This window comes from Chinchilla lanigera, unplaced genomic scaffold (genome assembly GCF_000276665.1).
Source record: "Chinchilla lanigera isolate Chin_1 unplaced genomic scaffold, ChiLan1.0 scaffold00183, whole genome shotgun sequence".
NCBI lineage: Eukaryota > Metazoa > Chordata > Mammalia > Rodentia > Chinchillidae > Chinchilla > Chinchilla lanigera.
The window spans coordinates 1,075,199-1,087,511 of NW_004955584.1; the positions used below are offsets into that span (position 1 = coordinate 1,075,199).

At 49.8% G+C, this 12,313-nt stretch overlaps 1 protein-coding gene and 1 pseudogene across 1 annotated transcript in view; one reads left to right on the top strand and one right to left on the bottom strand.

Moving 5' to 3' along the window:
• Positions 1-228: 228 nt before the first annotated feature.
• On the bottom strand, positions 229-6,606 carry LOC102012383 (annotated as a pseudogene).
• Positions 6,607-12,173: 5,567 nt separating this feature from the next.
• Positions 12,174-12,313, top strand: part of LOC102017615 (zinc finger protein 324A) — a gene marked incomplete in the record, with an annotated part of 11,861 nt that continues 11,721 nt past the window's right edge. The window contains 1 exon segment of the mRNA XM_005414387.2: positions 12,174-12,289.

Below are 12,313 nucleotides of genomic sequence, written 5' to 3' on the forward strand. Positions count from 1 at the left end.
AGCACAAGGTCCTGAGTTTGATTCCCAGTAGCAAAACAAAAAATTGTTTATATTTACTAGTCTTCCATGTTCCCTAACCTCAAACCCAGTGTTTCTGCTCCCCTCTTAGAGACCCACACTTGGCCATTAAAAACCTTAAAACTAGTGCTGGATGTGTTGTCACACTTCTGTAATCCCAGCACTCATCAGTACACCCAATGAGCCAGGAGGATTGCTGCAAATCTGAGGTCAGCCTGGGCTACTTAGTGAGTTCAAAACCAGTCTGAACTACACAGGGAGACTGTCTCAAAATAAAATTAACATCTTACACCCAGTGACACTCATCTACAGATTCTGGACTTCAGAGGCTTTATTCATGGGCAGGTCCCAGGAGATGGAGGTCCTCAACTGTTGAGAACATTCCTGGAAACAAAGGGAACAGCTCCTGGTTTCCCAGGACGTACTGCCAATTGACACACCACACAGTTTCCAATGCTCTGGGCCCAACAGGTAGTTCTGGCACCAGGACATATGAACTGAACTAGAGACTTCAAGGCAAACTAGCTTAAACTGCATTGAGAACTTCTAATTGCCTTCCTGCTGTCCCCTCTGGGTTAAGGGAAGCCCTCACCTCTTCACAGTTAAATCCCAGTCATCCTCTCTGTCTCACCCCACATCTGTCAGTCTCACCCCCTGGACTAACAGATGGCTTCAGCCAGATGTAGTGGCACAAACCTATAATCCTAGCCACCTGGGAGGATGGGGCTGGAGGATCACAAGTTTGAGGCCAACCTGAACAAATTAGCCAGGCCTGTGTTTTGTCTTTGGGGTTTTTGTTTGCTTTATTTTTGAGACCATGTTAAAGTAAAAACAAAAACAGAAAACTTGGAGATACAGCTCAGTGGTAGGGCATTTGCCTAGCATGTGCAAGGTTCAATCCCTAGTATGGGGGGGAGAGGAGACAGCTTCAACAGTAAGACCTTTAATAGCACCCTCTGAAGGCAGGTGGTTCCAGGGTTGGATGACTGTAATCTGAACAGACCCACTCTAAGTGTCACATGGAACCCGACAAGGGTCGAGTGGAAATCTTCAGTGGACTCCAGCTCAGGTCCTTTTGGAGTAAACTACACCAAAGGGCAAAGACTAAACCACTGAGGTTGGGGAAGAGGTGGGAACTGAGGTGACCCAAAAGGGCTTCCATCACTTCCTCCAGAGAACGAAAGAGCACAGTCTGCCTCCCTCAAGAATGCAGGCAAAGACTGTGCAGCCTTCCCAGCTAGCAGAGGTAGGATAGTGTCTGGCAGTGACATAACCTGACAAATGACCTGGAGGTTGGAAAGTGTAACACATCTCTCTCTACATATCTGGCACTCAGAGGCAATCTCTCCACAAAGGGGGTTGGCATGTGCAATTTTCAACTTTTGGCTGGTGGCTTCCTCACAAAACTTATCACAGAAATTTTCTTATGTAGGCTGCAGATACAGCTCAGTGGTAGAGTGCTTCCCTCACCTGCACAAGGCCCTGGGTGTAATCCTAGGTTTTACAAGAAGACAAAAAAGAAAGAAACAAATTTCCCCACATAATCAGTCCTTTTACAGAAGAGTGCTTTCTCATGCTGGCCACACTCCTAAGGCTTTATACCATGACCTTTCTGGTGCTAGAAGACCCTAGAGCGTTGGCTGAAGAGGTTCCCTTGTCCACTGCACTTGGAACGGTCTTTTCTAGTGTGATCTTTCTGGTGCTTAGAAAGATTAGAGCTGTATCAGAAAGCTTTCCCACACTGGTTGCAGTTGTAAGGCTTTTCCTCAGTATGAACTCTCTGGTGCTGACACTGAAGGCTTTCCCACACTGTCTGCATTCATAAGGCCTATTTCCAGTGTGAACTTTCTGGTGCTTAACAAGATTACAGCTGTAGCTGAAGGCCTTCCCACATTCACTGCACTCATAAGGCCTTTCTCTAGTGTGAACCTTCTCATGCTGAATGAGGGCAGAGCTTTGACTGAAGGCTTTCCCACATTCTGAGCATTCATAGGGCTTCTCAACAGTATGAATTCACCCGTGTGGAACAAGGTTGGAGAGACAACTGAAAGCTTTCCTGTACTGGTTGCACTTGTAAGGTCTTTCTCCAGTATGACTCCTTTGGTGAAGAATGAGCTTTGAGGTTTGCCTGAAGGGTTTTCCACATTCACTGCACTCAAAAGGCCTTTCAGTGTTATGAACCTTCTGGTGACGAACAAGATGTAAGCTGTTAATAAAGGCTTTGCTACAGTCATTGTACTCATAAGGCCTTACCCCACTGTGTATTTTCTGGTGCTCAATAAAGTTAGATACAACTAAAGACTCGCTGGCACTGTCCACACTCATAAGGCCTTTCTGTGCTGTGAACCTTCTGATGCCAAACAACATGGAAGCTTCAAGTGAAGGATTTCCCACATTGGCCACACTCATAAGGTCTTTCTCCAGTGTGAACTCTGCGGTGCAGGTTGAATGAGTGTTTGTGGATAAAGGCCTTCCCACATCTGCTGCAAATGTGATATGATTTTCCAGTGTGAAGTTTCTGATGTAATCTCAGTTTAACAGGTGGTTGAAGGTCTTCCCACATTCCTCACACACATGTGATGTTTTATCAGTGTGAAATTGTTGGTGATTAATGTGGATTGAGTTCTCCTTGGCTTTTCAGTCTGCTGGGCATTGCAAAGGTCTCTCTTTAGGGTGTGCTTTTAGGTGGTCCAGGACAGCAAAGGCCTTTGGGAAACATTTCCCACAGTCACCACACTTGAAGGCCTTTGCATGGTGTGCAGGCCCTGCTGTTGCCCATGACTGGAGGTAGTTGGGAGGGTTGCCCTGTGCTCAGTGTTCCTGCATGGCTTCCCCTCTCTGGGTGCCTGGTATTGGGCATCATAGCCTTCCAGGGTGTCTTTCCTACCCTCTCTGCATGGGAAGGGCTTCTCAGCACTGTGCTCCTCCTAAAGGTGGTGAAGGTTCACAGTGATCCAAAAGCCTCTGCTGCATGCCCCACAAATGTATGCATTTTGCCCATGGTATATTCTCTCATGTTTAGCAAGAAGCAAAATGACTTCCAACACTGGGCCACACATGTCACAGGTATTCTGGGTGGAAAGACCTGCTATAGGAGCCTCAAACCAGAATGCTCCTTTTCTGGAAACACCTTGTTCAAGAAAGGCTTCCTCCACGCCACTCCAGCAGCCTGCAGGTAGAGTAATGCATTGACATACATGCGGACTCGATTGAGAGGGGCAGTCTCCTGACAATGGCATGTCTGATGTATGCAGGGAATGAGTTGGATAAACAACCAACAGGTGCCACACATGAGTGAGGATGAGGCTTGGGGAAGCAGGAACTCAAAGTCATGCCTCAGATCCCAGCAAGTTCTGACACAGGCAGACCCCAGAGATCTCTGATAGGAAAAGGTGACATAGAAATGTGACACGCCTAGGGAGGTCAAGCGCAACCAGGGATCTGGCCCTCACAGTGTACATGAGGATACAGACACCTCTTAAAATACATTGAGTGTAGGCTAATGTGCGGCACCCTGCAAAGGAAGCAAAGGGGAATGGGGAAGACATGGAGGTCAGAATATTGGTGTCACCACTATTCAAGGACCAGAGGTCAGAGTACAAATAGCAAGAAGTTGGAGTTGTTACAATGAGAAAGGAAAGGTGGGAGTAAAGTATGGCTACTGACCCCAGCAACTAAACACCAGAGGGTACAAGCCAGATGCCTGACACAGCACTAACCCCCATACTGTCCCTGCCCCCAGCTCCTACTCACCAGGCCTGGGCTTCCTCTGGGGCTCTCTTGTGGCTAGAGACAAATCTACCCTGTTGGGCAGCCAAGGCTCTTTACCCTGCTCCAGGTGGACACCCACAGAAGATGTGGAAGCTGCAAGTCCTGGGGAAGACAAGCCAGGTAAGTGCTGGTTTCCACTCAGCACAGCCCCTCATGACAGACCAAAGGGAGCTCGGCACATCCTTCCACAGGATGGAAACTCAATGTTACAAAATAAGCCTCTGAGGAGTGTCTCAGAGGAAATAGTCCCCACAAGAAGTAACTATGCCCGTGCCTGACACAGCCAGGCTCCTGGAAGTATCTGATCAGAGAACACAGGAAAGGCAGGGCCCAGAATGAGATGCTGGGGCAGACATGAGTGCTCTACCAAGTGAGGCCACAAGGGCAAAGTTCTCCAGCATCATCTCACAGTATAGGTGCCTCTGAGCCTCATTAAGAAGGCCCCAGTCCTCCCAGCTGAAGTACACAGCCACGTCCTCAAAGGCCATCTGGTCCTGGCATGACGGCAACAGTTCAGTCAACCAGACCAACAGATGGCAGAAAAATGGGGGAAACACAGATGAGCCCATCCATGCCTCATCCTCACATCCCATCACTTCTCTGGCAGCAGTCTCTTCTCCCATGACTCCTAGTTACCCTCCACAGATATGCCCCCAAATAACTCTCTGCCCCAAGCCCCAGTACCTATATGTGGCTCTGTTCATGTCCCTTTGATCATGTCTACCCTGAGACATCTAGACAGATGGTACATAAGCTCTGAGTCTCCAGGTTCTGCCTGCCAGAAACACCAGGTTGGGGACTCATCCTTTTCCTTAGCCCCTGGCCCCCTGCCCGCAGCCCCCCAACCCCCCGCCTCATACTTACGCATGTGCACATGACTCCTTGGACCTCCAGGCCCACAGCCAAACCCACGGCCTACAATACCAACACGTTCCCTCTTCCCCATATGCTTTTGCAAATATTCACAGCCTGTCTGCCTGGTGAGAGCAACCAAGATCCTGCCCAAGCTGGGGACTGTGGTGCACACAGCATTCTTGGGAGGCTGAGGCAGGAGGTTCAAGTCCAGGCTGAGCAACATAGTGACAGTGAGACTCAGAAAAAAAAAAAAAAAAATACCAGGAATGAAGCTCAGTGCAAAGGTTCTGGGTTTAATCCCCAGCCCCATCACGACCACCAAAAAGCAACAACAACCACAAAAAACCCCACCTTGTCCTGCCTCACACCTCCAAAAGATTCAACTGACAGAGGTGGCAGAGCCCAGCTCTTACTTCATGGTTTCTCTACCTGCCTCTGTTTCTATGTTCAAACTGCAGCCATTCACAACTGTACAGATCTTCACGCTCCTATGAATTTCTGCACACTGTCTCCTTACCACCATAGGAAATCCCAACATTATGAGTATTCAAAGCCCAGCCCCACTTTTTTTTTTTTGGCTTTTTGAGACAGGGTTTTGCTATGCAGTTCAAGCTCGCCTTGAGCTCACTTTATAGCCCAGGCTGGTCTCAAACTCGCAACAATCCTCCTGCTTCAGCCTCCAGAGTGCTGAGACCGCAGGACTGCACCACCACAGCTGGTTGCCCCACTACTTTCTATCTTAGGCCTGAAACTCTTCCAGTTGACCCTGTCTGCCACTGAGATATACTGCCAGCCTGTCTTAAACCATTGCATCCCACAGAAGACAACCCAAAAGACCCCTGAGTGAGCCCCTACAGAAGTGAATACATACTCTTCCTGGTCTCACCATCATTCTACTCATCTCAGTCTGCCTCAGACTATATCCCAGGGACATTAGTCATCTTCTGGACCCTCCTCTACCCCACATATTTTCTTTTTTATTTTTTTATTTTATTTATTTATTTATTTATTTTTTTTGAGACAGGGTCTCCTTACAAAGTTCAGAGTGGCCTTGAGCTCACTATATAGCCCAGGCTGGCCTCAAACTTGCCAAAATCCACCTGTCGAGTGCTGGGATTATAGGCATGCGCCACCACGTCTGGACCCACACATTTTCTTGAGATTGCCTCTCCCTTTCTCTGACTTTGTGACACCCATTATCATATCCCAGCCAGCCACCCCTTCCTCAGCTACCCCACCACCAGGCACTCACCGTGGTGACCTAAAGATGCGCCTTCCTTTTTTTTTTTTTAAGATGCGCCTTCCTAAATGTGAGTCAGAGCCAAGCTGGTGTGGTTCACAGATTGGCTGCTGATTAGGTTATTTCTAAGCTGAGTCCCTGAGCAGAACTCAGCCCTGTGTGTCGTCACCCTTTGGACACCTCCACTCAGGATTCCCTGGGGTATCTCAGTTTCAACACGGCCAAAAACCCACCTCTGACCTCCCCTGAAAACCTGCTCTACCTCTGACTCCCCATCTCAGTGGACACACACTTTCACCTTCTAGTGGCTGAGGCCAAAACCAACGCGGACACCGCTGTCTCTTCTTTTCTCTCTCTCACGCTACACCTCAGAAAATCTTGCTGGCCCAACTGAAAACAAGTCCAAATTTAACCGTTTCTCCCACGTCCAGTCAGGAGACTGGCAAGCCATCCATCACTCCTGAGATCTATTTAAGGCAGACTCCGGCGCGCCTCCCTCTCCCCAGCCATCTGTCTCCCACCTGCAGCCAGAGCCCGGGAGCGCCTGTGACCGCCGCCCGCGCCCCAGTCTCCGGGCTCCTTCCCCAGGCCGCCGGCCTCAGGCTGGCACTGCAGGCGCGCTCCCCCACCTCGCCACGACCCCCGTACACGGGCGGACCCGAGCAGCCCGCTCAGCCTCGCCGCGAGCGTGCTCGCCTCTCAGTCGCCGCTGCTGCAGCGCCGCCCACCTGTCGCTAGTTCCGGAAGCGGGGGTCCGGGCTGGCGCCAGCCTCGCGCCCGGGAGCCGCGGAGGGCAGCGGGGGCGCGGAGCGAAGCCCTGTCGGCTCCCGCGGGCGGGGCCGCCTCGGGGCGCCGCCTCGCCCCGGCAATGCGCTCGGGCCCGGGGCGTGTGGAGGACAGCCCCGCAGGCACACAAGGACGGAGGCTCGGGGCCGGCGCGCCTTCTCACTGTCCTTCCCACGGGTCCCGGAGAAGTCGGGGAAGGCAGCCCTCCGCTCCGAGGGCGGCGACAACCTCTCCAGAGCAAAACCCACGCTCAGCACGGCGCGCCGGAAGTCCCTCCCCCGCCGACCGAGGCTGCCGGAAGTAGGTCTTCATCCGGGGCTGTGATTTGCCCAGGGTGACATGCCTCCGGGCCTTCCGGATATTATACTTTGGACCCTGCATCCTTCTGAAGGAGGGGCGTCCGTTCGGTTCCCCATGGCAACGCCAGGCCTCACCCGCGAAGGCATCTGGGAAATGGCCAAATTAAAAGATGTCGGGCGATGGTTTAATTTCCTCTTTTCTTTCCTTTTTTTTCTTAAACACTGGAGTGCTAGGATTACAAGAGTCTGCCCGTCTTGGTTTTTGTTTTGTTTTGTTAGTTTTTTGAGACAGAGTCTCGCAGTGTAGTCTGGCTGCTCTTGAACTCATTATGTAGCCCCGGCTGACCTGGAACTCCTGGCAATCTTCCTGCCTCAGCCTCCTAAATGAGGAACAGCGTGCGTCAGAGATTATCAAGCTTGTGTAAAGGTAACATGGCATGAAGTTTATCGTCTCTGGGTGCAGGCAGACAGAGGTCGAAAAGGCCGTCTGTGTGGGACGAAGAAATGCCGAGCCTTTTATAAGGCTTGGACAAGGGGAGAGGTCAAGTGGGGAGCTCAGGCAAGGGACCTCATCTGATGAGGTCTGGGTAAACATCCGTGGTCAAAGTTCTCCAAATGTCCGGTATAAATTGATGTCCTGGCGCTGAGAAGATTCTGTGTTCAATCTTATCTCTTTATGACATCCTGTCCTGTGTTTCCTGAGGGTAACACTCCTGCTGTGGTTGTAGTTTTTGCTGGAACAATTGTGCCTGCTGAAAAACAGGTTGGGTGCTGGGAAATGTCCGCGTCAAGCCTGACAAGCACTACCATGCCCAGCTTCCTGGTTTGTCTTTGGTTTTGGTACATACTTGGGATCGAACCCTGGTCCTGGAGCATGCTAGGCAAGTGCTGCATTCACAGCTACACCCCATCCCCGAGGGGACCTGTCATTGTTCTTACCATCATCCTCAACCAGCCTCTATTGTGTGTGGCCTTTTAACTGCCAAAGTAACAGCTCCCATCAGAATATTATAGACTGCTAAATTAGATTCAAAATTAATATATAAAAACAAAAATTAATGTACAGTCAGAGAAGTACTAGGCTCTCAAGGGAGTCACCAGAAAAAAATAAAGACATCCGAATTGTGGTTGGAGGTTCATCTGAAGAAGGCTGAACCTAAGGATAAAGATGCAGTGGCCAGGCCTACATGCCTCCCTAATGGGATAAGCAGTAACTTGGAATTATACTATAGTTAGCACCACCTATCCCAGGAACTCCAGATAGGCATCAGTTACCCAGGTAGGTCAGACCCATCCTTTCCCCAAAATGCTTTCGTTCTTTCCCTGTACCCTTGCTATGTGATCCACTTCCCTATTGAATCAATATTAGCTAAGCAGTTATACTTGTAATCTTATAGGTTGGTTACAGTTTGATCCATGTTGTACCCACATTGTGACTTTGCTGTGACTTTTACCCCTGACAAAGGGGGTTGGTGGCCACCCCACTTTCAAGACTCCTCCTGTGTCTCAAGAGGTTTCTCTCTTTTTTTTTTTTTTTTTTTCTGGTACCAGGAATGGAACTCAGGACCTCGCGCTTGTCAGGCAGGCACTGTGCCGCTGAGCTAAATCCCCAGCCCCTTCAAGAGGTATCTCTTAATAAACCTTTCCTACTCTTAATTGTGGTTGTTCCTTGGAATTCATTCTTTGATTTTAAGGGACACAAACTTGGCGCATATGACATCTGGAAGGTTGGGAGTTATATTTCCCATATAGGGAAATATAGGAGACAGTAATGAGGGAAGAAAGAGCTTCACTGGAAACAAGCTGACAAGTTGGAACATGGAGACTTTTCTGAAAATGCCACCTTGGGCTGGGGATGTAGCTCAGCGGCAGTGCTTGCCTGAAAATGCCAGCTTACTTAGGGGGTGCAGGCTCAAGGCTTCTGTAGAGATTAGGTGTGATACATGTAGAGATGAGGTGTGTTTTCAGCTTTAGCAGGTGGGTGGTACACAGAGTGGTCGTAAATTTCCAGTTGCACATTCTGGAGTTATCTCAAGGTTACTTACCAAATGTTTGGCTTTCTGTAACTCACAGAGAAATTACTGTCAGCACTCTGAGATACTGAGGAAGGAGGATCAAAAGTTCAAGGCCAGCCTAGATAATTTAGTGACTTACAGAGACTGTGTCTATAGATAGATAAATAGATAGATAGTAAGTAAATAAAAATCAAGTGAACATAGGGCTGGGGTGTAGCTTGATGAGACAAAGGCCCTGTGTTCAATTCCTAGTACCAAAAACATAATAAGAAAACTATGTTATAGGCCGTTCTCCAAATGAAACACTGGAGGCTTCGTGAAAACAAAAAGGCTTTATTCACAGCTAACTCTGAGAAGATGGAGGGGGCTTATTGCCACAATTCACCATGTAACTGTGGCCAAGTATAGAAGGGCTCTCCAGCCCCATAACAAGACAATAGACAAACCCAAGTTTGCTTCATCCTTCCTGGCCACTTTCTGGTATCTCCTGTCCATGTGGAAAGGAAACTGGACTTTGACTTCCTGATGTCAGTGTCTGCATATTCTGTCCATTTATCTGGGCTAAAGAGAGGAAGGGGTAGGCCAGGAATATAGCTCAGTGGTATAGCGCCTGCCTGGCAAGCGCAAGGTGCTGAGTTAGATTTCCAGTGCCAAAAAAAAGGGGAGGTGATGATTATGCCTGGTTTGGTGGTGCACACCTGTAATCTCAGACCTTGGGAGTCTGAGGCAGGAGGAGCTCTTTAAGTGTGAGGCGAGCCTGAGCTACATAGTTTGTTCAAGGCCAGCCTTAACTACATAGTGAGACCCTGTCTCAAAATTGTTTTTAATTTTTAAAGTTTCATTTTGAGCTGGGTGTGGTGGCACACACCTGTAATCCCAGCATTTGGGAGGCTGAGTCAGGAGGATTGCTGCAAGTTCGAGGCCAGCCTGGGCTATATAGTTAGTTCAGGGGTAGGCTGAACTATACAATGAGACCCTGTCTCAAAAAAGCAAAAATAAATACATAAATAAATAAATAAAGTTTCATTTTGTCCTGAAGGTTAAAATTAAAAAGTCCTTAGACCTGGCTTGGTGGTGCACACCTGTAATCCCAGCACTCAAGGGGCTGAGGCAGGAGGGTCATTGTGAGTTCGAGGCCAGCCTAGGCTACTTAGTAAGTTTAAATCCACCTTGGACTACATAGAAAGACCTTGACTAAAAAAAAAATTAATTTCAGCACCAGAAAGTTCACACTTGAGAAATAACCTCTGTATGCACTGATGTAAGAAGGCTTCCAGCAGCAACCTTTGCTGCATATCCACAATATGGAAAGAGCTTGAGTGCAACGCATCCACCCAATGGCTTCCTTTCTCAGCACCCTCCCCAAGAAAGAAAATGCAAAGCAAAACACCCAACCACTTGGCATCCGAAAGTTGACTGTAGAGGAAAGAATTCTTAGTGTAATCAGTGTGGGAAAGCCTTCACTGTCTCTAGAATCTTTTTTAGCATAAAAAACATTTGCCACAGCTACAGTTATGAGAAGGCCAAAGTGAGGAGTTCGTGTGAGAAAACCTTTAGCCAGAAGTAGAGCCTCAGGCACCAAGAACACCCGTACTGGTATGGTGGTACATGCCTGTAATCTCAGCACTCTGGGAGGCTGAGGCAAGAGGGTTGCAAGTTCTAGCCCAACCTGGGGAATTTAGTAATTTAGAAAGCCCCTGTCTGAACATAGAAAAATAAAAAGTGCTGAGGATGTACATCTGTGGGAAGGCCCTGGGCACAATCCCTAGTATTAAATGGGGGCCGGTGGCGGGAGAGAGCTCACAGTGTCATGAAGGGCAGCTGTAGCAGAGGACTTGTCCTCCCACCTTCTTGGCTGGGCCTGTGTAGGGTGGTTATCAATCCTGAGTTCAAAAAAAGATCTGAATTCCAGGCTGGCCTCCCAGTCATGGGATTCCTCCTGCCTCAACCTCCTGAGTGCTGAGATTACAGGTGTGTGCCACCACGCCCACCTAACCATCTAAATTTTTTTTTCATTTTGAGACAGAGTCTCACTAAGTCACTTAAGTTGTCCAGGCTGGGTTTGTTTTGTTTTGTTTTTCCAGTACTGGGAATCAAACTCGCGACCTCGAGCTTGCCAGGCAGGTGCTGTGCCACTGAGCTCAATCCCCAGCTCCCCGGCTGGGTTTGATCTTGTGATCCTCCTGGCTCAGCCTCCCAGATGGTGAGACTGTGGGTGTGCACCACCAGCCTGGCTAGAAATGGGCTATTACCAGTAATGACAAGAGGGTGACAGCTTCAGGGAGTGCCCAGCATTTACCACAGAGGAGTCAGTGGATGCAGGCTCTTTCCTGAGAGATACTGGGGAGTATGGGGAACCAAACTGATGGCCTGAATGCAAGGCTAAGTCACAGGCCTAGAGTTCACCCTGAGGAACGGGTGGTTGGTCTTTGAGCGGTAGGGACAGCAAGCAGAAGGTTGTTGTTTCCAGTACTGTCTCATATCCCCACTGGTTTAAGGGGAATAAATTCCCAAATTTCTTCTGGAGGTGTAAATAAATGGTTTTGGGGTTTTTTGGGGGTTTTTTTTTTTTTTTTTTTTGGTCTTTTTGAGAGACGGTCTTGCTATGCAGTTCAGGCTGGCCTTGAGCTCACTTTGCAGCCCAGGCTGGCCTCAAACTCTCAACGATCCTCCTGCCTCTGTCTCCTGAGTGCTGGAATTACAGCCGTGCCCCACCACACCCGGCTTGTTTTGTTTTGAGTCTGGGTCTCCCTATGTAGTTCAGGCTAGCTTTGAACTCACTATATAGCCCAAACTGGCCTTGAATTCGCCGCGATCCTCCTGCCTCAGTCTCCCGAGTGATGGAATTACAGGCATGCGCCACCACACCCGGTTTCCTCTAACTCGTAAAGTGCCCTTCCCGTTACATTTTCTTCTTCGTGCTCCTCGCTTGCCTACTGGCACCTGGGAAGTTCGCACTTTAGAGCCTCCACAGTTTAGTTTCCGGAGCAGCTGCATCGCGCGCGGGGACCCGGGAAGAGGAAAGCCGGTGTAATCCTACAACTCACTTCCGAGATCTCCGCGCAGCTCTGCTAGACGGTTGCCAAGGAGACCGGGAGCCCCGCCCCCCGCTTCCTGACTCGCCGGAGGCCAGGCGGGAACTACATCACCCGGAAGGCTCTGCGTGCGTGTCCGCAGCTCTCATTGGGCTGGTGCGCGCGGGGGCGGGACTTCCGGCGTGCGGGACTGTCACCTCGCCTCGGGGCGTCCGGGCCGGCCCGGCGGTCCCCGTGGGCTGGAGGGGCGGCTCCTTCCGAGACGCTGGAGCGGAGGCCGCGGAGGCCGCGGAG